We start from the raw sequence: 14,070 nt of genomic DNA, 5'->3' as shown, positions 1-14,070 counted from the left end.
ATGTTCCAATGAGCACAGCAGCTAATATTCTGAAGATGTTTGAGGGTTCGCAGGACTATAACCCACCTCCCTGATGAGACCACCAGAGTAAAGCTAACCTCTGATTGAACAGAAGGAGACTTTACATGGTGGAGAAAAAAACAAGAAAACATCAAGAGAGACTCAGGCGGACCACTGAGATCAAAGGACAACAGCGCCAAGTCACACCATCTGTTACTGTGTCAATGACAGTGGGCTCCATGGTAGAAGACCCCACATCTGAAGGACACACACACACACTGGAGTTTTCTAAACTGTGTGCTAATCAGCAGTAGCTCTGTGTCCTCAGAAGACAAAGCGACGCCATTAATGGTCTGAGGTTGAAGTGCTGAATCCGTGAAGGTCACAATGAAATCAAGAGATCATCAGGTGTTTGGGAGCGAATGTCACCAAGGTGAGACCACCAAGAATGGGGGAAAAGGAGACATTGGAATGTTGTGAAGTGTCTGCTATGAGCCCTGAACTGAATCCAAGTCAACATCCATGGAAAGAGCTGAACATCACAGCTGGGAGAAAAAGGCCATCAGACGTCAAGACGAGTGGGCAGGGTGGGCAGTGAGAGGAGTAGAAGTCTCATTCAGAGCCACAGGAAGGGCTTGATGGCAGTTATTACCTCCAGATAATGAGTGACAAAACATGAGGTGAGGGTCTGAATCACTTTGTGTGAGCCATCGGAATTTGATTTATTGTTTCAAATAATCTGTGAAGTCGAAATACAAAGAAAGAGTCTGCTGTGTGTTGGGTGACAGTCACTGGGGTCAGTTTTCTGACTGAAAAGTGGGATTCATGTTTAAAAAGTGGAAGGGGACCAAAACTACTGGGGGCAGGTCAGTGATACAAACAGCAGAGAGATAGACGTGAAAGGCGCTATATAATATAGAGATATTAAAGTTACTATATACTGTAAGAGATGGAAGAGAAATGAAGTGATAGATGGATAGAGCAAAGAGAAAGACAGAATATGATATATAAATAAGAAAGGCACTATATAATAAAAAGATGAGGAGTGCACTAAAATAATAAAAAATAAGAAAGACATTATAACACTGAGAGGGAAAATGCCAAATAGGAAACGGAGTTAAAGACAAATACAATAGACAGATGTGAAAGGCACTGAAATAGAGAGATATACATGAAAGGCGCTATATAATAGATAAAGGAGGAGTGTGGTGTGGTGGTGAAGACTTTGGACTTCAAACCCTGAGTTTGTGGGTTCAAATCCTACTGACACCATTGTGTCTCCCTAGCAAGTCACTTCACCTGCCTGGGCTACAAGAGGTGGACTGTGACAATAAAAGTGTCATTTAATAAAGCCAGCAGTCAGTGTGGACGGTCCTTTAGAACTCTGACCTTGACTGTGACATTATGGCGTTTATCATAATTTCTGACTATTGAGACACCTTCCAAATGTCTGACTTGCCTGCTTTTGACTTTGTTGTCTGTTGTTGTCTTTTTATGATTTGATTTTAATCTCCACAGATTCTGTCCAATCAGATGAGCTCTTTATTATTAGTGTCTCGTCAGTGCAGCTCCTGATTGGCTGTTGTTAATTGTCTGTGTTGTGCTCCGCCCCCAGCCCCGTTACACACTCCCAGATTTCCACACTCGTTTTCTTTTCTCTCCTTTCAGACTTCTGTCCCCTCACACTGGACATCAACACGGCACAAAGATACCTCCAGCTGTCCGAAGGGAACAAGAAGGTGACACGTGAGAGGACAAAAGTCAAATATCCTGATCATCCTGACAAATTTGACTAGTGGACTCAAGTTCTGTGCAGAGAGGCTCTGACTGGGACTTGCTGTTACTGGGAGGTGGAGTGCAATGGAGATGAACTGGAGATTGGAGTTGCATATAAAGGACTGAGCAGGAAAGGAGAGGGTGTGGAGTGCCTCCTTGGATACAACGACAAGTCCTGGTGTTTGCAGTGGTCTCATTCCCAGTACTCTGTGTGTCACAATAAGAAGGGGACTGTAATTAGCGCCCCCTACAGCCCCAGAATAGGTGTGTATCTGGACTGGCCTGCTGGCCCTCTGTCCTTTTATAGCGTCTCACACACAATGACCCTCCTGCACAGGTTCAACACCTCCTTCACTGAGCCCCTCTCTCCAGGGTTTTATCTTGATCATCACTGCAATGTAACAATCAGCCATCTGACACCATGTGACCACTGACCAGTACCCTCCACCAGTCACTTGATGTCCCCAAAAGCACAGGTATCTTTGTGTTTGTAGTTTGGGATTTAAATTAATTTTACAGGATAGGAGGGTGGGAAGCACCTCTGTGCCTGAATTTCTAAATGAGAATTCAGGGTGAGTGCGGCTGTCAGGGTCTCCATTATTATTGGGTTTCAACAACTACTGAGGCCCCTAAGTGTCACTGAATGTCACCTGTTAAGTCAGCCTCTATAGCACCTTTCAGTAGTGCTGCGCTAGCAGGACCACATGCCTGTCTCAGTATCTAGAGCCTCATTCCAGTGCTGGCCTCTCAACAGACATTGTCTGCCCCCATATTAGTTACTCAGGTGGTCTGTCACCTCTGAATGAATTCACTGTGAATGTCTAAAGATGAGGACTCACCGGTCAGTCACATGTCGGCCATACTGATGGAGTTTGGTGTTTTACTGAGTCACTTGGTGTCACGTTAGACATTAAACTGCACCTCCTCCTTGTTGTTCCCACTGTCACCCAACCTCAAGGAGACGAGTCAGCTGATTGACTTCACCTTCACTGTTGGTGATCAAAGTGACAATCAGATGTAACACTTTTATCTTTCCACTGACACAAACATTGTCAGGATTAATTTACAATTCCCTCAGGACCCCTCAAGGAGCAGTGTGTCACTTGACATCAGTCTGTGTGAAAAAACCAATGAAGGTCCAGGCCGACAGCCCACCCACTGTGTGTTATAGGCCTCACCAGCAGATGGTGAGTATGACTTCTAAATCTGTCATCTTCATGGAGCCTGAGGGGTTAAAAGGAGGAGGAGAAGCTGAAAAAGAGTGAGGGGTGAGGATGATAGAGAAGACTGTCAGGGGGATAAAGGGTGAGATGAATGACCTGAGACAGAGTGAGTCAGACGAGTGTGTCACTTGTTTGTTTTTGAGTTTTGATCCTCCCACCCGATTTTCTCCTTTTTGACTCGCCACACGCTGATCACAGATTGTATTCCTCTTTGATCAAATCTGTATCTCGATGTGTGACTTTAAGCACTCACTCATCAGACAGGTCATCACCCGATGAGCTCTTCACTGCTGACCTAAGCCCTGCTGCCCTCTTCTCTCTCCTGTCACCTCGGCCATTGCTTCAGTCCCCGCTGTGTGACCTCGCAAAGCCACTGGTCTATCTGGTCACTCAGGTCCTCATCACAGCTGCACACTGGCAGTCGTTCAAACTCTACAGGCTGACAGCCATGTCGTCCCGTCGTCTGATGTTTGTGTTGGTTGAGGTTGTCTCCTGCTGACCTTGGGGGCTTTTAGAGCTCAGGATTAATGAACAGACCAACGGGAAATGGAAATGTCAGTCAGCAGTGTGGGCAGGTGGGCAGGTGGGCACATTCAGGGCATAATGCCATTTAAAAGTCGATGAGCACACTGGACACATCGTCAGTCACTGATAATCGACTCCACGTCAGCTCCTGTGGCCCTCATCATGTGCTGTAAACTCAGACGCTGGTCATGTGACTTGCACCTTAGTGACATTCCTGTGACTTTCAGGGCTGTGACATCAGCTGATTCTTTTGGAGCCAAACTGCTCCCTCTTGTGGCCTCTCTGCATACTAAACACATGAAATGTTAGGATGTGAAGTGTTTGGTGAGATCTCAAAAAATATTCAGAATATTGACATCACCTTGAAGGACAATTTGTAAAAGAATATTTACTTTTAATTAATCTTTTGTTAATTAGATAGATAGATAGATAGATAGATAGATAGATAGATAGATAGATAGATATATAGATAGATAGATAGATAGATAGATATGATAGATAGATAGATAGATAGATACTTTATTAATCCCAATGGGAAATTCACATTATGATTAGGTGTTACATTCATAGAGATAAATGGCCTGTTAATGCTTCACAGTTTGTAAAATTTGATTTTCTTATTAATTTAAAAAGATCAAAATTAAAAAAAAACAAACATTAGGACAATTGTTATTTGTCAGATCTGTTCATTTGATAACTTTTGATTTGTAAATTCCTTTGAACATATCTCAGATTTTGTATGTTCTGATGGTATTAGGAGTTCTTGTTTATGATTAATCCTCTTTAATAAAAGGACAAGTGTCTGTGTATCTGTCCAGTCACTTTGTCTCTGTCTTTCCAACAGATGGCGCCTCACAAACATTAGCACTGCTTTTATGACTCCCATACAAATCAATATCCGGTTGCAGAGTCGCAGCACCAGACATCACCACTGATATGGACCAGCAGTTTTATGACAGCATGTGTGTTAGGGTGAATGTGGTTAGTGTGCACCCCTCCGGCCTGTAAACCTCCCTGCTGGCACACAACAGCTGGTCCTGACCTGCGGCAGTTTGTTCTGCTTCAGCTCTGCAAATAGTGTGGCAAATAGAATAGATATAATACAGTAAATATATAAAATGGAGCATGGCCCGGACACAGACAGGTAGACATCATTGTAAGTCACCACACACACTTTATTTACAAATACTTTTTACAGTGAAGCACACAACCCCAAAACTCCCCCAAAGTTCAGGCCTCTCACACAATGCCTCTCTCTTCTCTTCAGGCCACCTTCTTTCCACTCCTCCCGAGCTCCGTCCTTCTCCACTCCCAGCTCAAGCCATCGAACAGAGGGAGGCGGCCCCTTTTATAATCACCCAGACTTGCTTCAGGTGCCTCCCGATAATCTTCCACCGGCACTCCCCAGTGTAGCAGAAGTACCGGTTGTGCACCCGGAAGCACTCTGGGTGTCCCTGGTCATCTTCCCCCGGTGTGGCGGAAGTACTGAGGCCCAGGGCTCTTCAGGCATCAGGGCGCCCCCTGGCGGTGACCACGGGCACCTATAGGGTTGAGCTTCCAAGCTCAGTTCCCGTGGTCCCCCAAAGCCACCAGGGCAGTCGCCCCCCCTCGTGGTCTGGAGGAGGTGTAACCTCTCCTCCGGTCCTCCTGGGCATCTCGGCTGGGTACTACCCCTAGCCACACACCACAATATATATGATTTTAAAAAACGGAGATTGCATCAAAAAATATGGTGATGCCATATAAATATTTCATTCTTAAGTTCACAGCAATGAAGCTAATTATTGAAGCCGATGAGCGTTGCTCCTCAGTCTGAGTGTTTTGTGTTCTGCTGTGTGTGTTTGTGCCCGTGTGTGTCCATGTGACACATGATAGTTCGCTGTGACGAGGTGAGTTGTCCCTGTGACCAAAGTCTGACCCCACACATTCTCTATCAGCTGCTAATAAATCCTGACATTTAATTTTATCAGGTATGCATGTTAAACTCTTTTAGCTTTTCCCACCATAATATTCAAGTGATGGCTGCTTGCATTCTGTACGCACTGCTGATATTATATAAGGAGTCAAAGCTGCTGTCATTCTGCTAAGATGTGGATTAGCAATAAGAAGAGAAGGCTACTTCAGTCACCTCTCGAAGGGCAGGTGTGACTAAACACTAAAGAGTCCTGCAGTTCTAGAAATGCCCACTAGAGGGGAGTGAACTGTCATATTTATTAAAAACTGAGGCATAATAATGAGGCAGGAAGTCATATAATTGTGAAGAGCTAAGACGTAATGAACACTAAGCCGTAACAATTAAATACTAAGCCATAATAATATAATAATTATAACGATCAAGTGCAGGTGACCTATTTCTATTAAGAGACATACATTTAATTTGGTGCTGCTTCATTAATGGCAAAAAATTTAAAGGTGTAACCCGCAAAATTAAAAAAGATTACTTGCACATTCAAACGAGGTGACGCGCTCACGATCAGAAGGGTGACAACAAGTCAAAGTGTAAGGAAAGGGTGAGAACCTTGGCAGAGCAAAGGAAAACGCTGATTGGTGGAAACGTTTGTCTGTCAGTCCACAAGGGAAGTTTCCGGTTAAGAGGCGTGCTGAGTGAGGGAAAGTTAATATGGCATTCTCTTTAAATTAAATTGTTCACACTTCGCAGTGTATGTGCATAAGTGTGTTGTACATAAACAGGCGGCCAACCATTCCCTTTTTGTCCAATGCATGAGCTAATAAATAAATACATACATACATACATACATACATACATACATACATACATACATACATACATACATACATAACCCTGACCCCAAAGTAAACTAGGGTGCTCACCACTAAAACAAAGGCAATGCAGTGCAGTACTTGTTAGTTTGTTCCTCTGTGTTGAGATTCTACACCCCTGTAGCAGCCCTTGGTTTTTAAGGAATCGATACGCACAGTCTCAGACTGGTGCGTTTCTCTTTATTTATGTCTCAAACTGTGGCTGTTTATTGTAGTCGTTATATCGTTACGAGCACCGTGAAAACTATAAACAAAAATATAAACGTACATTTTTTAACATTCTACAAAGTAACAGAACAAATGAAACAACATACAATTAATTGCGTACCTTGCTCCGCTTACCAAGGGGTACAACAAATCTAAATCCTCCTTGATCTGAGTGCGGCCTTTGATACTATTTGTCATACCACTCTCCTTACCAGATTATCTTTGAATGGCATTACTCACACTCCACTTGATTGGTTTAGATCCTACCTCTTAGGCCGCACTCAGTTCATACAACTTAAAACCTTCACATCCCAACCCACCACTGTTACTTCTGGTGTGCCCCTGGGCTCTGTCCTGGGGCCTCTTCTTTTTATTATTTACCTTCTTCCCCCTTGGCAATATTTTTCGCAAATATAACATTAATTTTCACTGTTATGCTGATGACACCCAGCTCTACCTTGCTGGTAAACCCACCTCCTCTTTTCCACCACCCTCGCTTATTGACTGCATTGCTGAAATTAAATCCTGGTTTTCTTCGAATTTTCTTAAATTAAACAGTGACAAAACTGAGGTTCTCCTCATTGGTTCAAAATCATCATTATCCAAAACCAATAATCTTCTCTTATTATTGATAACTCTGTTGTTTTCCCCATCATCTCAGGTCAAGAGTCTGGGTGTCATCCTCGACAGTACTCTATCTTTCTAATGACACAATTATAACATCACCACGCCGTCTGCTCACTTCCACCTACGTAATATTAATCGCATTCGCCCCTCCCTCACTCCTCGATAACTACTGCCATTCTTGTTCATAGTCTTGGTCACTTCTCGGCTGGACTACTGCAATTCACTCTCTTTGGTCTCCCTAATAAATCTCTTCATAAGCTTCAGTTAGTCCAGAATTCTGCAGCACGTATCATCACTCAAATCCATCTATTCACCATATTACTCCGGTCTTGCAGCAGCTTCTTTGGCTCCCGATCAAGTTTCGTATTGATTTTAAGATTCTGCTATTAACATTTAAGGCCATACATAACCTCGCCCCTCCATATCTGGCTGACCTTCTTCATGTTGCCATTCCATCCCGTAACCTTAGATCCTCTTCCTCACCCATCTGACCGTCCCTCCCACCCGTCTAACCACCATGGGGAGCAGAGCTTTCAGACGTTCTGCTCCCAAGCTCTGGAATTCATTGCCTGCGGATCTCCGAAATATCAAATCATATTCATCCTTCAAATGTAAACTTAAAAACGCATCTGTTTAAAATGGGCTTTTTCTTTTTCCTCCTGATTATAATGGTTTTGTTTGGTTTTAATTTCTAGATTTTCTGATGTTTTAAGTTTTTTATAATTGTGTCTTTTATTTAATTTATTTATTTATTGTTTGTTTCGGTGTCCTTGAGTTCCCTGAAAGGCGCCTTGTATAAATAAAATGTATTATTATTATTATTATTATTAAAGGTCACCGTTTCAGAGATAGCGTTAGTCCTCACTGTTTCTTACACTTCCGGAATTTTACATTGTTAACGTTCCCTACGTGCAGAATGATTTTGCGGTCATTTACACTCCCAGCAATCATGTTATGAGGAACCATTGACTGAATAAAATATGATTTTTATATAACCCTGAATGACCTCTTAAGTTGGAAAAAATAACCTTTGGATGCATAAAAGTAACAATAAATCACATGTCTGATGTAAGGGGGACCCAGTGCTTAAGCCAATCACCCACTTTCAACAGGAAGTACTAACTTCTGGATGGGTCGTTCAATGATTGAAAGTTTGGATTGTTAATCATGTGTTTTAGTTGGGTTTTGCTCACTTACTTGCACTTTGACTCGACAAACTAAGCCATCACTGTCTCATGTCTCATCACGTGTTTCAACCACACGTCCTAGATGCCATTGATTTCTGGGCAGGGTGTCTTCCTTAATAATGACTATGTCATTCACCTTGAGGTTACGCTTGGGAACATGCCACTTCTGGCGTGCGGAAAGGTTCAAGAGGTATTCTTTCTTCCAGCAACTCCAGAAATGTTCAATCAGAAATTGGACTCTGCTCCACCTTTTCGTAGCATACACATCTTCCTTTACAAATTTCCCAGGAGGTGGAAAAGCAACCTTAGACTTCATCAAAATCAGATGGTTTGGGGTCAATGGTTCCAGTGACTTGGGATCATTGATTCCATCTACAGTTAATGGATGGCAGTTGACAATAGCCATTACTTCATAGAACAATATTCTAAGGGAGGCATCATCAAGTCTTCCTGGACACTGAGCAAATGTGGCATTCAGCACACTTCGAACAGCATTGCTTGAGTGCTTCTCTGAATTCATTCTTGGTACCTACAAAGTTTGACCCCTGGTCACAATGGAGTTGGCAAACAGCTCCTCGAAGACTAATGAAACACCTCAGAGCATTGATAAATGCATCTGTTGAGAGATCTTCAAACATTTCAATGTGTATAGCTCGAGATGAGAAGCATGTGAAGATCAGGCCATATCTTTTGTACTCCTTGCGGGCCCTCTTGAAGAGGAAAGGTCCAAAGCAGTCCATTCCACAAAATGTGAATGGAGCTGAAACTTCCACATGCTCTTTCGGGAGATCAGCTGTTCTTTACTCCTCTCCTACTCATCGAAGTTTCCTGCATGAAACACAGCTGTGTATCAATTTGGCAACAGATATGCTCCCACCTATGACCCAAAATCCATTGACTCTAAGTTCCATTAAAGTTTGACTTCGGCCTTGATGCAGATCTTATTGTGATAAAAGAACAGGATCAACTTGGTGATGTGACTGTCCTTTGGAAGAATGATGGGGTGTTTTAATTTCTGACTGAGAGAAGACTTCTTTGGTCTTCCACCAAATGTGTCTTTTCGTTTCTGATCGCTATACGGCACTACCAACTTGGGACAATTCGCTATAAACAGTTTCAGCCAATCAGCGCCTTCTAAACATGCAGAATGACAGTGTGAACCTTTATTGTAGCGGCGCAGCATCTTCGTTTCAGTCAGTCATTGTCCTGTTAGACTATTTACTGTTAAGTGCTGCTTGAGGTAGCGTTTATAGTACAACAGGTAGCCTACGTAGTTCTTAAATTGGTATTGAAATGCACACACAAGTCTCCTAAATTATTTATTGAAATGCATACGTTTACAGTGTCTGTTTTAGGAAATCGTAGTTTTTATTGTTCCTGTTATTAGGAATTATAATTCTTCAGTGTCACATATTATTCGTTACTACTCGCGAGTCCCGCATCATTGAGATTCTGTTTTATATTCTGTATAAGCAAACGTTTTAAAAGGAGCGTTTATTGAACTGACTATAGCAGACTTGTCATCTTCTTAAAGTTACTTTATTGATTTGATATTGACAACTAATCATAAGGTCAGAAACCAAGGAGGCTGTGAGTTACTTGGACTGTGCTATTTCTTTGTTTTCGTGACATCGCATCAGTAGAGAGTGCGTGATGTTAACAATTCATTGTGTCCTAATGACAGCGCACACGCTTTGTGATAAAAGGCCAAAGTGTCTCGGTTTGCTCATTAAAATATTTTGACAATGTATTTTAGTGAGAATGATTATAAACATATTACTCATGTTCATTTCCCATGTAGATATGTAAAGTTTGGTGAGAATAAATAAAAAGTAACAACACATATAATAGTTATGTTGCATTGTTTATGATTAACAAAATTCATAGTTTATCTGAAATGTTCTACTTATACAGTCGATTTATTCCATTTCTGAAGGTGTACATTGTCGGTATTCTCCATTGCATTTGCCCCCCAGTGTAAGGTGTGCCAGTGCAACTGAGGGTTGGCAGATGAGCTCACGTAATGGGTGACAAGGCACATCCTCACCCTGATGCCGAGGCTCTTGTCATGAATATTCCCATCTTGTGCTTTTTCTCATTCTTGCCAGTTTACTATTATTATTGAACACATATGTAGAGGGAATGTGTGTCTTATTTTATGTCTATGAAAGGAAGGACGGTAAAGCCTTAAATGAAACTGAGTGTTGATGCTTTGGGTAACACGACAGGTGAGGAGCAGAGAACGTTAAATGTGACAGTGACTGCGTGGGATTGTGGGACTGAAGATGGTTTAAGAATACAGAAACGACAAAAGCTTAGTCTTTCAATAATTCTATTTACATTAACGGATTTACTCTGTTGTGTTGCAGTTCGGAAGATTATTTACCACGCCAGCGCAGCCTTTGATAAGATGCATTCAGAAGGAAAGGATGTTGCTGACAAAGTCAGGTGCTTTTTTGAAAGTTTGGCTCCAGATGTGCTTATCCAGCTGCTCCTTCTTGTCAGTACTTGAGTGATCTTTATGTTCACCTCTGGATGAATTCGCAAAGTTTCTTTACAACTTTTTTGTCTCTTTAACGCAGAAATCCCGAGGCTTTCCTAAAATTGCAGAAGACACTGTTGATGGCGCTGATTCTGTTTTAAAGACAGTTGTGATTAGTTATGCAGAGCTCGCTTTTACTCACATTGTTTTTTGGAAATCAATAATACAAATCAGCTACAGATCTGGGAATCACTGAATAGTAAAAACGTTTAATGAGAGTGTCTTGTGCATATACTGGTGTAATGACCACGTCGGCTTTAGTGAAGCGTTTCTGAGCCTCTCTGATATGATCGACATGGGGTAGAGTAGATTCTGGATTGTTATAATACGTGCTACCTTACGTAAAATATGCTCATTAATTTGTTACAGATTCTAGGTGGACACGATTCCACACCAAGGAAAAAGGTGCCCCATGTAAATCGTTCATAATGTCTCCAAAATACATTTGTTAACTTACAGACAAGTGTCATGGTAAAAAATCTACACCAGAATGCTTTTTACCTGAAATAAATGCTATTAGGAGTCTCAGGATAGGCACACAGAGTTTATAGTTTTATTGCAATAAAATAACAATAATTATTGTTATTTTATCAGACTCAACCCAATACGACCAAATTGAATAGAGCCTTGATCAGTTCAAAATCCAAAACTTATATAGCATTTTCTTATCACTTTGTCCTTGCTCAATTAGCTCATTCTGCACCTGGCTTTACTGTCCACTGTTTTCTCTAGGTTTCTGTTCTGCTTATCTTGATTGGTCTAAGGCTGGGCAGATGGCTTCCTCTTACCATCTTTGGGCTTTTCTTATGTCATTTCCTATCATCTCCGACCTCGCTCAAATGAGCTCTCTTGCTCATCCCCTATGACTCCCCTCTATTCCTGTGCAGCCTCCCCTTGAGTTCCCATGGGAACCCTTATTATCTCCTTACTTTCCTATCGCTGGCCCCCTCCTGGTATTTTTACATTTCTATGTTGTTCTTATTTTCTCTAACTGGCCAAGGCCTCAATTCCATATATGGGTTTCCTTTAAGCTTTCCAGAATTTTTTTTATAATAGTGGCCTGAAGCTTAAGCTTTAATTAAAATTGAACTATGGCACGTGCCTTTATTTAATCATTTGCTTGGCATGCTTGATTTATATTTAATTTCAGTACTTAGGTTACATGCTAGTATTTCTAATTTTCTAAATATATATATGGTACATATTTTGTCATTTTCCTTGCATTACTTCACCTGACCTTGGCAGCAATGCCTTTTTGCCATCTTTGCTGATTCAATATTTCAGGTGGCCTCGTACGTGCCTTTCAGAGCTATCTTTTCTCTGTAGTATCATTCTTTTAGCTTCCTATCTCTGGCCACAGGTGTTCTCAATCTTCTTTTCTTTATCTGTTCTTTCCCACACTAGCAATTCTGCTGTAAGCTTAAAAAATAATGCAAAATGACTGATTTTTTAGTTTAACTATTTACTTGACCTATCTTATTTTCTCAACGTTCTAATTTATGCTTAATCTAATGTTTTAGATTACTGAAACACTTTTTACTTTTTATGGCTCTTTATGTTAATTTGCTTTTTCTATGCTAATATAAAAAAATTTCCTTCTACCTTCCTCCCTTTGAGGCTTTTTTAAGCCTCACCACCTAACCTGATTTTAAAAGAAAGGTAGGGGATGTCGGTTCAATTTTTTTTCGGAGTCCAATACGGACCCCTTGCAGTTGTTCTCAATCTTCAACACCCATACCCCTCCTCTGGTGGCACAGGAGCCAAACATCTCCCCCTTCAATCAACTAAGAGGAGTAAAAGACGTCCTGGCCCTATCCTTACATTCAATATGTGTCTAATCAATCATTGGTGCAGAAAAATTGAATAACATATAAATAAAACATAATACATGATGGTTACAAGAAAATAATACAGAAGGCTTACAATAATAAAACAATCGTCCATAATAAGTGCTTTTCCTTCGCTTGGAGGAATATATTTCCAGTGAAATAACAATTTTTTCTTCAACCCAGGTACTTTACGCAACGTAGAGGGTCTTCTCCATGGGGAGCAGTTACCAGCACTTCACCCAAGGATTTTACTTTCTTGGATTTCATTATGTAATACAGTGGTGTGAAAAACTATTTGCCCCCTTCCTGATTTCTTATTCTTTTGCATGTTTGTCACACAAAATGTTTCTGATCATCAAACACATTTAACCATTAGTCAAATATAACACAAGTAAACACAAAATGCAGTTTGTAAATGGTGGTTTTTATTATTTAGGGAGAAAAAAAAATCCAAACCTACATGGCCCTGTGTGAAAAAGTAATTGCCCCCTGAACCTAATAACTGGTTGGGCCACCCTTAGCAGCAATAACTGCAATCAAGCGTTTGCGATAACTTGCAATGAGTCTTTTACAGCGCTCTGGAGGAATTTTGGCCCACTCATCTTTGCAAAATTGTTGTAATTCAGCTTTATTTGAGGGTTTTCTAGCATGAACCGCCTTTTTAAGGTCATGCCATAGCATCTCAATTGGATTCAGGTCAGGACTTTGACTAGGCCACTCCAAAGTCTTCATTTTGTTTTTCTTCAGCCATTCAGAGGTGGATTTGCTGGTGTGTTTTGGGTCATTGTCCTGTTGCAGCACCCAAGATCGCTTCAGCTTGAGTTGACGAACAGATGGCCGGACATTCTCCTAGAATTCAGTAGAATTCATGGTTCCATCTATCACAGCAAGCCTTCCAGGTCCCGAAGCAGCAAAACAACCCCAGACCATCACACTACCACCACCATATTTTACTGTTGGTATGATGTTCTTTTTCTGAAATGCTGTGTTCCTTTTACGCCAGATGTAAACACATTTGCCTTCCAAACAGTTCAACTTTTGACTCATCAGTCCACAAGGTATTTTCCCAAAAGTCTTGGCAATCATTGAGATGTTTCTTAGCAAAATTGAGACGAGCCCTAATGTTCTTTTTGCTTAACAGTGGTTTGCGTCTTGGAAATCTGCCATGCAGGCCGTTTTTGCCCAGTCTCTTTCTTATGGTGGAGTCGTGAACACTGACCTTAATTGAGGCAAGTGAGGCCTGCAGTTCTTTAGACGTTGTCCTGGGGTCTTTTGTGACCTCTTGGATGAGTCGTCTCTGCGCTCTTGGGGTAATTTTGGTCAGCCAGCCACTCCTGGGAAGGTTCACCACTGTTCCATGTTTTTGCCATTTG

At 41.4% G+C, this 14,070-nt stretch overlaps 2 protein-coding genes across 4 annotated transcripts in view; both read right to left on the bottom strand.

Moving 5' to 3' along the window:
- LOC114651544 (tripartite motif-containing protein 16-like) overlaps nucleotides 1-14,070 on the bottom strand; it is a 737,769-nt gene that overhangs the window by 319,475 nt on the left and 404,224 nt on the right. The window lies entirely within an intron of this gene.
- LOC127527848 (E3 ubiquitin-protein ligase TRIM47-like) overlaps nucleotides 1-14,070 on the bottom strand; it is a 184,562-nt gene that overhangs the window by 33,296 nt on the left and 137,196 nt on the right. The gene's annotated exons all lie outside the window — the stretch shown is intronic.

Source organism: Erpetoichthys calabaricus, chromosome 5, assembly GCF_900747795.2.
Source record: "Erpetoichthys calabaricus chromosome 5, fErpCal1.3, whole genome shotgun sequence".
In the NCBI taxonomy this organism is placed as follows: domain Eukaryota; kingdom Metazoa; phylum Chordata; class Cladistia; order Polypteriformes; family Polypteridae; genus Erpetoichthys; species Erpetoichthys calabaricus.
Note: the sequence above shows the minus strand (reverse complement) of the source record. Positions and strands in the feature narration are given on the sequence as shown.